This window comes from Equus caballus, chromosome 14 (genome assembly GCF_041296265.1).
Source record: "Equus caballus isolate H_3958 breed thoroughbred chromosome 14, TB-T2T, whole genome shotgun sequence".
NCBI classification, from domain to species: domain Eukaryota; kingdom Metazoa; phylum Chordata; class Mammalia; order Perissodactyla; family Equidae; genus Equus; species Equus caballus.
In genome coordinates this window covers 85,021,618-85,035,418 of record NC_091697.1, presented here as the reverse complement: position 1 = coordinate 85,035,418, position 13,801 = coordinate 85,021,618, and the positions used below count along the sequence as shown (strand labels likewise).

Genomic DNA, 13,801 nt, shown 5'->3' with positions numbered 1-13,801 from the left:
TCTAATGTTGATATTTTCATTCATGGAAGCCAGTCTATATGCTTTCTATAACTAACGAATTGACTTATTCTTTCAAATGCTGCCATTATTCTTGGGTCCTGAAAGAAGAATTCCGGCACCATTAGCTCTATGATGGGATTCTGATTATAGATAAAGTCACTATTTAAAGATTTCTGTACATGGAATAGACTTAGGTCACTCCTGGATCTGGCATATCTGACTGAAATTGTGAGTTATGATTAATAAATTTACATTAGAACTTGACAAAGAAGAACTATGAGCCTCCAATTGGAAAAGATGTTACAATTTAGCTCAGGGATTTTTTAAAAATTTTTGTTCCATGTCAGTGATCTTCTGGGTATCCTTAAATTATTAAAATTATAGGCAAAATGTACGTCTGCATAGATGCATTTATTTAGATAGATAGCCTAAATATTTTTTATCAGATACTTTAAGAGGACATTGATGGAAAAAGAATAAGAACACATTTATTATATCACACACACACACACACACACACACACACACACACACAATCTCTCTCTCTCTTTGAGTGAACCAAAGTCCAGAGAGGTAAATATACTGATCCTAAATGCACTTGTCCTTGTCGCAGAGTTAAACAGAGCTGAGATTGGAACTTCATTCTTCTGTTTTCTGATCCAACTCTTATTTCCTTTATACCATTGGTCTTTTATCTCATCAATAATTTGAAAGAATTAGTCTTGCATTATGCTAAGTAATCTACTAGTGCATTATCAAATATGCCAAATAATGTTGGGAATCTATACTCTCTTCAGTATTTATATATGCATTGTATCATTTTGCTTACCTAGGATCTGAACAAACTAAATTTTTTCCTTTGAGCCCTGACTCCTAGATAAAATTTTTAGGAATGAAATAAGAATGTCCTTCCCACACGTTTGATTGGTTGCCTGACAGGCTTTGGTAATTGAAACTAATTGAATCATTAACCCACATATACGAAAAAGTAAGTCTGTTTTAATGATAGTCACATTAGAACTTGATGGATGGTTATTAGATGTCAACCTTATGCTTCTTACTCTTAAAGAGCTGTCTTAAAGTAAACAGCAGGCCCTTATATCAGAATAATAGTTCAATATATTTTAATCAGACCCAATAAAACCTATATATGCTTAAAGCTCAAACTTTGGGAAAATCTTGTTATTTCCCTGTATCTTTTAAAATTCCGAACATATTATCATTTATCACTGTATCATATTCTTTCATCTTTTGTTATTTATTATATCAACCACATTGCATCGAGATTTCAAAATGATTAACTCGTTCAAATAGTCTTCTAATAGTATTACTTTCCAGAATAGTTTTATCATTTCAATGCATTTTTCATTATTCTTGCCTCCTTGAAACTGAGGTTGTTAAGTACACAGCTGGTGATATTTAGATAAGATGACCCGCATTTAGTTACATTATTCTTTCCAAAATTATGTAACACTGACAAAAGCCACATAAGGCTCAACATAAGTGAAATTGTATTGTTAGGATGGAGGGGTTGGGCAAAGAAATATGTTTTGGGACTTCCTATAAATAATAATTTTGATTTTTGATATCCTTTGGAGATTCTTTTACAAAGTTATTTTTTAAATGTGTAATATTTTCACAAAATTATAATACAAAGACAATATTTCTATATTATGTTGAATATGAAATCCTTTATTTCATAACATAGATGGTGAACAAAAAGGGGAGCCAGGACTAAAATATAAGGAACCCTTAGAACTTCCAGCAAGATAAATAATTCATATCATAGCCAATCTGTTAGCAAAACATTTTTGTTACTTTAAAGAAAACTCAAAAAGAATTTTCTCAAGATATATTTTTTAGAACATTTCAAGTGTACAATACATTATTATTAAATATAGTTCTCACCACACACACATACACACACACACACACACAAAAGGTAAATATGTGTGGTGATGGATAGGTAGATTAGTTTGATCGGGGGCATCATTTCACTATATATACGTATATCAAAACATCACAAAGTACACCTTAAATATGCACACTGATTATTTGTCAATCATCCTCAATAAAGTTGAAAAAATAAACCCAAATGCACAGAGTATTAACTTAAAAATAAAGAGTTTTCTCAACAGTTAGACATATTTGAATTCTCCCAGTCTATATTTGTAGCAGCCATAGCCATCCATGTTACAAAATTTCTTACAAAGAGTAAGAGTAGTCCTCATTTGAACTATCCAGGCTTGAAAAAAATTGATATGCAAAGACAATGACTCATCTTTTTCTACATATCAATTAACAGAGGAAGAGACAGAATAGAGGAAAGAAACCTAGACACCTGGATCTTTAATGTGAGAACCTGGAATTGTGGAAGATGCTCTAGATGAGGAGTTGCTCAACAGTAGCCCCGCCTACTCGACAAGGCATTAGTATCTGAAGAGCGGAAGATTTCGATGAGGTAAAGCATTGTGAATATATGATGTTCAGACATAGCATTTGGAGATATCTGCCACAATCACGTGATACAGAAGACACAGGTACTTCTAACACTGCCATGGTTTGTTGTCTACATTTATAATTAAACAAAATGCTAGTTTTTAATTAGAAATTAGTAAAAATAAAGATGTAATATTTTTCTCATCTGCGTTTCGTAATCTGTTAATTCTATCCATAAAAATCTGGTTAAGAAACCCTGGTAATTTCTCACAAAGTGTCTGAAATATTCCACTAATATGTATAATACAACTTAGGAAAACTGCGTAATCAATATTGCAATATTTTGTAGTTTCTCTTTACTTCTCAATTAATGATAAAAAAAAATAGGCTTAAATGGGTAAAGAAAATTTCTGCCAATGAGAGTTGAGGAAAATAAAACTCCAACGTTACACAGCATCAATAAATAGCATCATAGCTTTACACAGCATCATTAACAAAAAGATGATGTGCTGAACAACAAGATAATATAGAGCTTAACACTTTCTCCTAATAGTTGGGAATAGATTATTCAGAGGTGACTTTCTAAAGTAGAAATATTTTTATATAATTTGGTTAGTTTAAATGAAAAAGTATAAAGAGGATCACCAAAAAGTATTCCTTAAATTAATATTCGCCCTTTTTTTTTTTGAGGAAGATTAGCCCTGACCTAACTACTGCCAATCCTCCTCTTTTTGCTGAGGAATCCTGACCCTGAGCTAACATCTGTGCCCATCTTCCTCTACTTTATATGTGGGACGCCAAGTGGTGCCATGTCTGCAACTGGGATCCAAACCGGTGAACCCCGGGCCACGGAGAAGAGGAACGTGGGAACTTAACCACTGCACCACCAGGCTGGCCCCAATATTCACCCTCTTTAATATGTTTTCAGTTTTGTCTCACCATATGAAAAACAATATGTCAAAATAAATTGATATTGGATATCTTATATTGAAACAGGAATGATAGGAAGTAATTGAGGTATCAAAACAAGAATAACCAAACATACACAAAAAACATCTCAAAATAAATTCAAAAGGAAGATACATGTTTCAGAAAGAGTTTAGGTAAACTTAAGGGTTACTTTTTATAATAATTACTCTACTTAGCTACAAAACATTTTTCAGTGCCCTTATTTTAACTGTGAGAAAAACCTAATCTTTTCTCTAACTTATTCTATAACACATTAGTTTTTTAAGTTGTCCACAGTACCTAATCTGGGGCTGGTTGGACAAGATATTCTATAGTCTGCAATGATTTTCCAGTATTTCAGTAAGCTATTGTGTTTTTTTTTTTCATTAATTGAGATGTTTCAGTTCAACTCAACTTGGTGCTCCTTTATCAGAAATTTACACTATTTATACAATCAATTCATTTTTTATTTTATTTATTTTTTAAAAAATCAGTTGAAAGTGGGCCTGGCCCTGTGGTGCAGTGGTTAAGCTCGCACATTCTGCTTCAGTGGTCCCGGGTTCACTGGTGCGGATCCTGGGTACAGACATAGTGCTGCTTGGCAAGCCACGCTGTGACTGGCGTCCCACAAATGAAGTAGAGGAAGATGGGAATGGATGTGAGCTCAGGGCCAGTCTTCCTCAGCAAAAAGAGGAGGATTGGCAGCAGATGTTAGCTCAGGGCTAATCTTCCTCAAAAAAAAACATCATTTGAAGGTTTCATGCTAAGAGAGTTGATAAAACAGTTTATTGATTGAATGATATTATGTGCAACCTACGACGCTAAAAGATGAAGGTCCTTAGAATCTTTTCTCTAATAATTGAAGTGTTTTTCACGTCCTGTCCTCTCTTCACCTACCTAAATTTGGGTAGGATCAATAATGAGAAAACTGTGGATTTCTCATCCTACAACCCATTTCACAGCATTCTTTCCATAAATTTTCAAGTATCTGCAGGTTCTTCTCTTATTGTTTTCTGTTCATTTGCTTTCTGTCATTTCTTTGTACATTTGAGTGTATTTTTTAATACAAAAACTAATCAGAAGTCCACTCAATTACATATTTTTAAAACAAGACACTTAAAATCATATTTAATTTTTACCTGTTTATTTATAAAATAATTATACATTTACCCTGAATTATTTTTGTCATTAAATCAAAATATTTGATTAAAACATCAGTTAAATATTCATGGTGAAGAATTAGGTTACATACATTCTCCTTAACCATTATTACAAATTTTCTTTGTTAATATAGCTAATTAACTAGCCCAATGAAACATATATAAATAACAATTTATTTAAATTCACTTATGTACAATATTTAATGGTCTGCTTATTATGCTGAGTAATAAGCTAAATCATGTCTACTATAAAGGAATAATTATAACAAAAAGTCAGGGTCATCATTATTTAGGCCAGTATCTTTCATTTCAACAAAGAAAAATATTTACACTATACACAAATTTTACATTAATTTAATCATTTGAGCAAAAACATAGGTTCATCATATGACTGTCATCATATCTATTGATATTAAACATAATGTGAAAGAAAGAATGGTGAGCTGGGAGTGCAGAAAGCTCATTTCAATCATGACTCTAGAAGTAAATCAATATTTGACCTTAGACAAAACTCTGATTTTCTGTTGACTCAGTTTCCTCTTATATAAAATAGATATTTGCTTTTCCTATCTTACAGAGTGGTTGCTTAACAACAATCGATAGTTTGAATCAGGATCCTTGACTGCAACATGAGGTAGTTAGTGCTAGAAGACCTTTTGCAGTATTAGGTGGCAGACAGTTCTCCTCTGCATCAACACCCTCCTGGTTTTCTCAGTAAATACTTGGGTGCAAGATTTACACTCTGCATTAAATACTTTTTCAGGTTACAGACTCGTTTAGCTCCTACTCTGCCTGCACGCTCTCACTTAGCTCAACACCTAGCATGAGTAGAGGGGTCAATCCAATCCCATTGGGTAACAAAACAACCAATCAATCCAATTGTTGGGCTTAACTTTATCCTCATTATGTTTAAAGCTTAGCGTTCACTAAGGGGTGATGAAGATATTTTCTCTTGACTTGTAAAATTCAACTCAATTTGTGAACTAGATAAATATGTTATTTCTGGTCTAAGGAAAATGAAGACAAAAATGAAGTATATGGTAGATTATCCTTTCCTAGCATGTACTTTCCAGGTAAGTGTGCACTCTCAAAAAATTACTTGAGGCTCCTCAGAGTTAATAACATTCTCATCTACTGAGTTTTCCTAATCACTAATATTCTCAAAGTTCTTTCAAAAATACATACTTAACACATATCTCAAATAAATTAAACCTTCAACTATGCATTTTTTATGCATGTTGAAATTACTTAAGAGGACTTAATGGGATCTCCTGGATACCTGACCGTTTTACTTGTTGATTTACCTTGTGCATGTTGTGTGCCAGACACTGAATCTGCTGGTGCCTTGATCTTGGACTTCTCAGACTTCAGAACAGTGAGAAAAGTGTCTATTGTTTAAAGCCACCCATTCTATGGTATTTTGTTACCAAATTGGACTAAGACAATAGTATTCCTAATTATCTTTTTGGTTTCTGCAGAGTCTGTAATAATATCCCCTGTTTCATTTCTGATATTGGAAATTCGTGTTTTTCCCTCTCTCTGTCTCCCCATCAGTCGTGCTAGGAGAGGTGGGTCAATTTCATTGATCTTTTCAAAGAACCAGCTCTTTGTTTCAAAGATTTTCTCTACTGTTTTTCAGTTTTCAATTTCACTGATTTCTACTCTTATCTTTATTATTTCCTTCTTTCTGCTTGCCTTGGGTTTATTTTGCTCTTCTTTTTCTTAAGGTGGAAACTAAGGTTATTGATTTGAGAATTTTCCTTTTTTCTAATGTGAACATACGATGCTATAAATTTTCCTCTCAACACTCCTTTAGTTACATGCCACAAATTTCGATATGTTGAATTTTCATTGTCATTCAGTTTCATGTATTTTCTGATTCCCCTGAGACTTCCTTTCTGACTTATCAATTATTTAGAAGTGCATTGTTCAGTTTCTAAGAGTTTGGAAATTTCCTTCTTATGTTTCTTACTGACTTCCAATATGATTCCACTGTGGTTGGAGAACACATTGTGTCTGATATCAGTTCTTTAAAATTTAATGTGGTTTATTTTATGGCCCAGGATATGATATATCTTGGTATATATTCCATGAGCACTTGAAAAGAATGTATTCTTGTGTTGCTGGTTGGAGTGTTCCATAACTGTTGGTTGATGGTGTTATTGAGTTTTATATTCTTGTTAGTTTTCTATCTATTCTATGAATTGTTGTGAAAGGGGTGTTGAAACCTCCCACTGTAATTATGGATTTTCTATTTTTTCTTTAATTCTATCAGTTTTAGCTTCATATATTTTGCGTCTCTGTTGTTTGGTACATATACATTTAGGATTTCTATGTCTTCTTGGTGCATTATTATTATACAATGTCCCACTCTGTCTTTGGTTATTTTCTTTGCTCTTAAGTCTACTTTGTATGATAATTGTATACCCATTACTACATATTTTGTTTTGCAGGAGATTTGCCCTAGGCTAACATCTGTTGTCAATCTTTCTACTTTTTCTTCCTTTTTCCTGCAGAGAGCCCCAGTACATAGTTGTGCATAGTTAGAAATTCTTCTGGTTCTTTGATGTGAGCTACCACCACAGCATGGATACTGACAGACTAGTGGTATGCTTCTGTGCCTGAGAACTGAACCTGGGCTTCCAAAGTGGAGTGAACCAAACTTTAACCACTAAACCATCAGGGCTGGCTTAGCCATCACTACTTTTTAAAATTAATGTTTTCATGATATTTTTCATCCTTTTGCTTTCAGCCTGCTTATGTCGTTATATTTGAAGTGAGTTTTTTTATAGACAGTAAATAGTTGGGTCATGATTTTTCATTCACTTTGCCAATCTCTGTCTTTTCATTGATGCATTTTGATCATATATTTTAATGTGATTATTGATATATTAGCAGGTAAGTGTGCAATTTCATTTTTTGTTTTCTGTTGGTTCTTTTTTGTTTATTTCTCTCTATTTTATTTTCCTGCTTTCTTGTGGCAGGAATTTTCTTGATATACACTTTGATTTATCTGTAGTGTTTCTGAGTGAATCTCTTTGTCTAGCTTTTTTAGGATTACTCTAGGTATTACACTACATATATATATATATGTATATATATAATGTTTAATATGATATTAGAGTTTACTAATGTCATCAGTTTACCAGTTCTAGTGAAGTATCAAAATCTTACCTCTGTTTACATCCCTTTACCCTCTCTTATTTTTAATGCAAATATCTTAAATATTTCTCTTCATACATTTTGAACCATATTGGACAGTCTTTAAATTATTGCTTGAACCATCAAATGTAATTTAGAAGGCTCAAGAGGAGATGGGAAAACTACTACAAAATTACTTATCTTTTTATTTTTCCTTTCCTGATATTCCAAGTTTTCTTCTTTTGTTCCTTTCTATTTAAAGAATTTCTTTTAACCATTCCTTTAGAGTAGGTCTTCTGGAGAAAATCTTTCTATTTCTTTCCTCTGAGAATGTCTTGACTTCCACTTTATGCCTAAAGGATCATTCGGTATCAAGACGGCAGCATAGGAGGACTCTGAACTCACCTCCTCCCACAGACACAACAAATTTACAACTGATTTTGGAGCAATTACCCCTAAGAGAGAACTGAAAGCTGGATAAAAAGAACCCCCACAACAAGGGACAGGGCTGACTGAGGTGGATGAGGAGAAATTCCTTTCTGGAGAGGAAAAAGCCGCATTTTATCTGCGGCACTTCATGGCCAGGAGCAGTCTTAAGTTACGAAGGCTTCCCTGGAGGAGCAGGGGAACTGAGTGGGAGAGCTTTGACAGAATAAGCAGCTTTTGAACTCTCACAATGGAGACAAGTGTCATAATATCTGGCTTTGCTGACTGTTAACAACAATGGGGAACACCCCAAGAAAGCTATTGGACATGAGAGAAAGAAAATCCGGTTCTTAAAAGGCCCATGTGCAGATTCACCTGTTCCAGAAAGCAATCTAAAATCTGTAGAAAGAAAGGTGCACAGTCCTTTGGTGAAGAGACTGACTTGATGGGCTCTGGGTGCATTTGGGTGAGAAGCAAGACCTCCCCAGGCTGAGACCACCTCCCCAGAGACTGAGATATTGGCAGCAGCCATCAATGTGATCTAGTACAGGCATGCTGACACAGACACTGGCAGACACCATTGGAATACTTCCCCTGAGCTGTTAGCTCAGGGGTCTGCCCCACCCACTGGGACACTGACTTAATACAGTTCAGCCAAAACAGGCAGCCCACTCTCGGACTGCCCTACCCAACAGCAGGCCCTCAGGCAACTTGTGGGCCTGCATAGGCTGGGTGAGAGGGACCTCTGCAGCAGGAAGAGTGGGTCTGCCTCTGAGAGGCAAGACGTATGTGCAAAGGGCAATCTGCCTTGGCAGAGTGTGTGGGTCCTCTGTAGTGGGGTGAGACGTTGGTCAGGTGTGCACACAGGACATTTTTTTCCTGTCTATTTTCACCCTGTTTTTCAGGTTAGGTAATTTCTATTGTTTATCTTCCAGTGTACTGATTTTTCCCTCTGACCTCTCCATTCTGCTCTTGAGCCCATCCGTTGAGCTTTTTATTTCAATTATTGTATTTTTCTGTTCTACTATTTCCATGTGACTCTTCTTTATATCTTTTATTTCTTTGTTTTTTTCCTAGAACTTTCTATTTTTTCCTTTTTGTCAAGTGTGTTTGTAATTCCATGTTGGAGCATTATTGTCATGGCTGCTTTAAAATCTTTGTCAGATAATTTTAACATCTCTGTCATTTCAGTTTGGGCATCTATTTATTGTCTTTTTCATTCATTTGAGATGTTCCTGATTCTTGGTATGAGGAGTGATTTTGATTGAAACCTGAACATTTTTATATTATGTTCTGAGACTTTGGATCTTTCTTAAGCCTTCTATGTTAGTTAGCTTTTTCTGAAGATACCTTGTTATTGCTGGATGGATCTACAAGTCTACATTATCCATTCAGCCTCTGCTGACACTTGGTGCAGGGTCTCATTGTCATTGCTGAGTGGAAGAAGATGTTCCAGTTCCCCAGATAGTCTCTACTGACACTGTCGTGGGCGTGATCTCATTATCATTGGTCCATAGTGAATATCTTCACTCTCTACTACCTCTGATATCACTCCTTGGTACCGCCAGGTGGGGCACCCCTGGGGATCAGGATCCTCATGAGTTCTCCAGAGACAATGTGAGAGGATGGCCTCAATATTGCATGACTGAAAGTCCTAGCACTCTACTTGGCCTTCTCTCTTATTTCCCTAATGCGGATGTTGGGCACCTCATTATAGCCTCACAAGGTGGAAGTCTAGGCTCCCACTTTTCCTTGGTTGGCATGGATGGTGATGGTAACACAATGCTTTCTGTGGTGTTTGGCTGGAGTAGGGGCATTTTTGTCTAAAAGTTTTGTCTTGCTAGCCTGCCCTTTTCCTGGTCCCCTTGCTAAAAAGAGCAGACTTTTGGCAGGGAGATTATCTGTACCTATTGGTGTTTCCAGATTGCCACCTTCTTCCAGGGTAAGTCTTGGATATATGATGCAAAAAGAAAACTCAGGAACTCTCTGTTGTGTTTTTTCTCAGGTAGCAAGGCCCCTAGCCAGTCCACTTTCTCTCCACCTTTAACAATCTTACATTTATTTTATATGTAAAATCCAGGAGTTTTAGTTGTACTTAGCATGAGGTATAGGGGAAAATTAAAAAAAAATATTTGGACGTATTTTGATCATTACACAATTTTATTCTTAAAAATATTTTGTGTTAATTGTAAAATATTTCCAACCTTCAAACATAGAAAAATAGAAATAAAATATTCTAACTTGTATAAAAATATTTAAAAGATGAGTGTCATTAAGTTTTCAACTCATTTATTAAAACCATTAAATTCATTGACTTCAAATTGAATTATAAGTTCTAAAATTTAATTTTAAGAAAAGATACTAACTAAATTTTGAGAAAAATTTTTGCATAACTGGAGGATGGAATTAAAAACTGAGTATTGTGATTTAGTTACACAGCCAAGGATACGTTTCTTCCATTTGGATCTGTTATTTTTGTGAAGTATTCTTTTTAGTTATGACAGCCATTAAAATGAGATATAGAGATAAACTAAATTTGGAACTAAATCTTAGAATTACTGTACCATAAAATAATAAACCAGATTCATAAAATGACACATATATCATCATGTCTAATCAGAGAAAAGTTTTTTACTGTAATTAAATTAAATTAATTCAAGAAATTTTATTTCAGTTATGGCTTAAGAATTTTAATTCCTAAATTTATATTTGGTTTTATAACGTCCATTTTATATAGTGGTATTGTGGTGGGTATGTGAATGTGCTTAAAGTATTTACTGACACAGTAACACATGAGTAAAACTTGCAGACTGCTCTATGGCAGGCTCCATGACTGTGTATTGAAACAGCAATATATAGCCTGATAAGCATATACACTTTAACAGAGATGCTTGGTATCAGTTTACATCTGACTAGTAAAAAAGAGGTGTTCAACTTAACAGGGAATGCAGGCAAATTTACCTAAAATAGGTAAATGTGCTTGCTTTATGATCCCAGAGGTAAAATGCGTTTAGAAGTCGATAATGCTGCATCAAATAGCCACATAAAGCATTTGATCATATGTCAAGACTGGGAAAGAACTGAAAAGAAAGGAATTTTATTATTTGTCCAACAATTTCTAAATTATTGTGTTTCATCTTTTAATAACATTAAAGCATAGTGCATGCAAATCTAATTCTAATAAATGCTACATTAACATTCCAGTCCCAACAACATCCAATTACTGCTAAAGTTATAAAATGAGGGCTTCATAAATAAAAAACTTCAACTATGTTTTTAACATTTCAAATCTGTCTCTTCCTATAGCCCCAAGCTTATTTAACACATCACTGTAGTAGCTAAATAGTAGGCCAAACCCAGGTCCATGTGACCTTATAGGAATCACAAGGCATGTACTGTTCTCATGATATCTCCAATGCATTATCAATAAAGAAGATTCTAGTACTAAACATTGATACTAGGTATTATTTTTGGTACTATAAATACATTTATCAGACCTAAATGTATAAAGAAAAAATTTCAATGTGTACATAGGTTAATGTTTTTGTGTTCTTTTTATAGGTCTGAAAATGGGAGTGTATAATCAATTTCCACCATAATGCATTTATGGAAAGAACATTTTGAGTCCATGGAATGTGGCTAATAATTTGTACTTAGTAGTCTTCATTACCAGTCAGTTTTCCTTTGTGGCAATATGATAAATTTTCACTCCCATTATTATAAGATTATATATGTTTTTCCTTTCCACAGAAATAATTAACAGTGACAGGTACTGGGTATATACATTACTTTCAGAAGAGGAGTCCCCAAATAATCTACATAGCTTGACCCACACAAAGATATTCATTATTACTTAAAAGTTTATCCTGTAACTTAGGCTATATTCATTCCATAACAGGGAATCTTACAGGATAACATTTAATCATGCCTAACAGAGTGCTTTGTAAAGAATGGGTTTTCAATAAAATTATGTGATGAATTACTCAATCTCCTTTCTGTCTTTCTCTCTATTCTTTTCTTCTTTCTCTTGTCTTGCACTCTTTCTTTTTTTCCCTCTCCCTTTCTTTCTCTCATTGTTTTAGTTGTTTTTTGACTCAATATGCCATGCATTTAGAAAAAGCAAACGCCTAAAGCCTAACTTAATGTAATAATCTTAGTGTTAGTATCAAGAAAATTACCTTTGAAGGTGAAAAAGCATAGTTGTCTCTGGAGGGTGACTTTAAATCTTTTCCTTGTCTAAGTTTCTATGAGTACATTTGAAGATATTTAATACTTCAGGGTCTTCCATGGTTCTCCAGTATAACCAGCTGAATGTGTTGTTATCAAATTGATGGGCAGAGAAACCATATAGCCTAGCAGTTGCTTCCCTTTGTCACACACTGGGAAAATAAAGATGCTCATCCTGTATCAGCATATCTCTGTTTGTTTTGTTCCCAAGGCAGCAAATGGCAAACCGAATTTGCTGCTCTAATTAGATAAAAGCCTACAGGGAGGTTATATTGTATTTGTGTTCTGTCCCTGAGAGGACCATCCTAAGCCCAACTCTATGTTAAGAGTCCTCTCAGAGCTATTTATTTTCTCAATTGTCCCCAAAAATGATAACTCGATACAAGAGGAAACTGACCACGGAATTCAACAACATAAGCAAAAATCTTGTTAAAAGAGGTAAAATGTCTAATACTTACCAGATGTTCAGGCATTAATCATTTCTTTAAAAAAAAACATTCTTTGAGATTTTAATTGCAGAGAGTCCAATAGAATACAAATAATTCTAACATGCTGAAATAAGAAAATGATTGTGTCTCCTTCCACCTTTCCCCTTGTTCCTAGTTTCAAATCTGTGGATTCAATTTGGAGATGACGATGAGCATCTTAGTATTTTTATTCTTAACTGACGGGATATAAATCAAGGTTTGCAAACTAGTGGCCTATAGGTATACTTTGTGAGTTCTACTCTGTATTAGAAAAATCAAGAAAGTTCACAGCTAATGTGGGTCTCCAAATCCTCTCAGTAACAAAATTGACTGGAGTAGAATGCTGATATCCCCGTTTAATAAAGAATTAACTCTTCAACTTGCCAGGATCACCCACACCCACTCCTCTTTCCCCATGTTCTCTAACAGCTAGCTGCTTCACTTATTTGCATTACTATTAACCTGCCAGTCTTATGGAAGCATTTGAAAGTGAAAGTCTTGATATAAACCAATGTTAGGCCATTAGTCATTCAGAGGGTTTTTAGAAAGGAAGGCATAGAGTTTTCTATATCCATGACAGGTATTTTTAAGAATAAAGATTGTAGTGCTATGTTGTTATGAGAAGGGCCTAACCCTACAAGTAGCTGCTAGTACTTGGCATTATGTTTATTTTTATAAAATAGACTAGTGATAATATTTAGTCTGAATGGAACTTTGAGCATACATTGCCTTGTGAAATCAACAATGGGTGGAAAAAACTTCTCAGGCTTAGCATCTGCAGAGAAGTGGCTAGTATTATATCCTTTGCCATGCCAACAATCAGGCAATTTGTAGGTGTACATAGGATATGTCTTAAAGTCTAAAATTCAGCATATTTTCAAGTCAAAAGCTATAGAAAGCTTCTAGCAATTCTACCACAGATAGTTTTAGTAGATTCTGAAGTTTTTTAAAGACTGGGAGAATGAATATTTGTAGAATCTTCGAGTGAACCTG

At 34.5% G+C, this 13,801-nt stretch overlaps 1 long non-coding RNA gene across 1 annotated transcript in view; it reads left to right on the top strand.

The window, feature by feature from the left end:
- The window catches only part of LOC138917326 (uncharacterized), an 82,585-nt gene that overhangs the window by 21,852 nt on the left and 46,932 nt on the right, over nucleotides 1–13,801 (top strand). Inside the window, exon 2 of the long non-coding RNA XR_011425161.1 lies at nucleotides 2,306–2,461. This is a non-coding gene — a long non-coding RNA (uncharacterized lncRNA). The remainder of the gene's footprint in view (nucleotides 1–2,305; nucleotides 2,462–13,801) is intronic.